Source organism: Vicia villosa, linkage group LG1 (genome assembly GCF_029867415.1).
Source record: "Vicia villosa cultivar HV-30 ecotype Madison, WI linkage group LG1, Vvil1.0, whole genome shotgun sequence".
Classification (NCBI taxonomy): domain Eukaryota; kingdom Viridiplantae; phylum Streptophyta; class Magnoliopsida; order Fabales; family Fabaceae; genus Vicia; species Vicia villosa.
The window spans coordinates 86474566-86478291 of record NC_081180.1 but is presented as its reverse complement, the minus strand read 5'-3'; positions in this window follow the sequence as shown (position 1 = coordinate 86478291).

Genomic DNA, 3726 nt, shown 5'->3' with positions numbered 1-3726 from the left:
CACATGTGGAAGTATGTTCGTATTGAAAATTGATTAAGTATCTCGTTTATGAAAAGAATTTTAATATGGAAAGGCCATGAGGCAAAAAGGTTGAATGAAATTGAGATTGTGTTTTAAAGAATGCTTTTGCGGACGTTTAGCAAAGGATTGAGCATAGGTGTTCACCTAGCGCGTCTTTACCCAAGGTATTGAACAGGAGCTAGCCCCATTGTCACTTGTTGTCCAAGTTAATTAATTTTGGTTCGAAAGATCAGGGTATTCAAGAGGTGTGCACTTCTTGTCACAAGATCTTTCGGTTTGATTAATGTATTTTAATTCAAAAGATCAAGGTATTCAAGAGGTGTTCACCCCTTGTCACAGGATCTTTCGGTTTTGTTAATGTGTTTTAGATTCAAAAGATCAAGGTATTCAAGAGGTGTTCACCCCTTGTCACTTAATCTCTTGATTTGATTAGTGTATTTTAATTCAAAAGATCAAGGTATTCAAGAGGTCTCCACCCCTTGTCACTTAAGCTCTTGGTTTGATTAAAATGTTTTAGATTCAAAAGATCAAGGTATTCAAGAGGTGTCCACCCCTTGTCACAGGATCTTTTGATTTTATTAAAGAATTTTTTTGATTCAAAGGATAAAAGGTATTCAAGAGGTGTGCACCCCTTGTCACTTAATCGCTTTGATTTAATTAAGAAAAAGTTTTTGAAAAAAGGAAGTGTTAATCCAAAGGAATCGAGGTATTCAAGAGGTGTACACCCCTTGTCACACGATCTTTTGGTATGGTTAAGAAAAAGGTTTTCGAAAAGAAGAAGCTCGACGTTGGATCGAGAATTATTTGTAACGACTTGGCGTTGGACCAAGGTTTATTTATTTTTGGATTTTGATGAATATAATGTTTTTGGTATTTTTAATATAAGGAGTAAAATCTAGCAAACCCTACATAATAAAATATTTTTTGTGTTTTTGATATATAAAGAAAAACAAATATTAAAACTAAACAATTAATTAAGAGGGATTAGAAACAGTCAAATGGGGTGCAATAGAAAGATAGGCGCTGGGAGTGTAAATAGGAGACTGCTAAGGAACTTAAGCCCACAAACAACATTAAAAAGAAAAGAACCCTAAACTCAATAACAAGCAAACCGCCGTTTGGTCCTTCCCCCTTCCTCTCTATCACGTTTCTCTGTTTCCTCTTTCGATTCCAGACAACAACAAACAAATATCAAAACAAATCTCTATCGATGTCTCTCATCTCTCTACCACTCATCGAACAGGAAAAAATTCAAGCATAATGGTATAGCAGTCAACATGAACAATACCTCAACAATGGAAGGCCGGAGGTAACAATCACCACGTTTAATGGAATCAATCAACGGAAAGTATGAAAGAAAACATGATCTAAACTTCACAAACACAGTATCGCGAACTGAATAGAAAATAACGAGAGTTACCTATGGTGAGAACAGATGGATCAACTGTTGATATGAAGCCGCGTTGTGGATCAATGCTGTTGCGTGCGTGAATGATGGTGAGGATGACTCACGGTTTCGGTTAATATATGGTGGGATGATGAGAGACGAAGGTTTTTGTTTATGGTTTGGTAGGTGTTGTTGTGAACTGAGGGATGATTCGATAATGAAGGATCGATGGTTGCAGAGAGGTTTGCGTGAGGTCGTTGGTAAGGAGGTGGTTTATGCGAGTGTGTGGGATGGTTTGTGAGTTGCAGGTGTGTATGAAATCTGGACGAAAGATTGAAGGCGTGAGTTGAGGCTGAAAATGGTGTCTAGGTTTTGAACGGTTGGGTGTTGGTTATGTTGTGGATGAATGGTTTTTTTGAGGAGTTAATGAATAGAGAATTGGTTTCGGTAAAGTTTGGAGGAAGTTTGGTTTTATTTGAGCAGAGTAACTTTGATTTTTTTTTTTCGATTTCTCCCTGTTCCCCCCTCTTGCAGTTGTGATGAGTACATCTTTATATAGGCTGAGATTAGGGTTTTAGATGTAGAATTGGGGGGGGAAAATGGTATGAAGATTTGAACAATTGTGGAATACTGATTTTTGTTCTTTCTTGATGCAGGTTTGATATGAACACTTTGGTGAAAATTTTGGAGTTTTATGTATGGCTTATTCTTGCAGCAACTTTGGACTGATATGGACTGCATAGTGCAGGTTGGGCAGCAGGCAACAGCAAGCATGGATAGTGATATAGGATAAAGCGTGGGATAGAGAAAAGATGAACCTTTTTTGTTTTGACTTTTTTTGTTTTGTCTTAATGGGCTTAAAAATATATGTGATTTGGGCTTCACACAATAAATTCTATTCTATAATCATAAAAATAATAAAAAAAAAACTAGTAAAATCTAATAATAATAATAATAATAATAATAATAATAAAAATAATAATAATAATAGAAATTCATCTAAACTAAATCTAGAATAAAAAATGATATTAAAACAAAAAATTAATCTAAACTATCTAAAGTTATTATTTTTTTAATATTTTTTAATTAAATCTAACTAAAAATTAAACCATGTGAAAATGCGAATAAAAATCTATTTTTTTGCTGACTTTAGTAAAAGTCTAATTTTTTTATAAATATGTAAAGCGCGATGATTGGATGTACATGAAATGCAAATGCGACATGACTATATAAAAAAGACTAGGTCAAAAATTGGGGTGCGACAGATGCCCCTATTTAAGTTTCTTCTATCGAAGATGTGAAGAGACTTAAATACAGAGTACACAATTTTTGTCCTTCATATGCAAATGAAATGCAATGCATGGACTCTTTTTTTTGTTATTTTGAATACAATATGATATGAGACGCTCTGAATTCTGTGGGGAATATAGTGTCACAAAAGACAAACTGTTGATGGAGAAACTTGGAAACGAGAGATAAAACTCTGGGTAAAAAGATAGTAGAAATGTCTAAGAGTAGCTTTAGACGACGGAAATCATCAGAGACATTCAAGAGTAGCTTTGAATGAATCTGAAATAAAACTTTGGATAGGAATGTCTAAGAGTGGCTTTAGACGACACCAAACATCAAAGACATTCAAGAGTGGCTTTGAATGAATATGAAAATAATCCAAACTTTGGGGAAACATCGGAGACATCCGATAATAGCTTCGGATGGAAGGAAACCAACAAGACTCAAGAGTGGCTTTGAATGCAAGAGGATTCCTACAAACCCGGAGATATGGCAGAGACGTCCAAGAGTAGCTTTGAACGGATGGAATCCAAACTCTGAAAAACATCGGGGACAATCCAACAGTAGCTTTGGATAATACGGGAACCAGAGAGATTCAACAGTGGCTTTGAATGCAAAAAGGAAACCTGAACCAGAAAATATATCAGAGTCATCCTGAGGAGTAATAGATAAAATGGATACCAATTTTGGAAAAGACGAGCAACCATCTAATAGTAGCATTGGATGGGAAGGAAAAAACAAGCTCAAGAACATCCAAGAGCGGCTTTGGATGAGAAAAGGATGGTATTTCCGCTCAAAGATATAAAGATCATTCAACAGTAGCTTTGAATAACACTTTACTATGGATTGTGATATCCAACAGTAGCTTTGGATAAAAAGTGAGAAACAACATGTCCAACAGTAGCTTTAGACAGAGGGAAACCAATATAAATCCAAGAGTAGCTTTGGACGAAGAGAAACAATAAGACATCCAATAGTAGCATTGAACGAAGAGAGACAATAAGACAAATCCAAGAGTAGATTTGGAT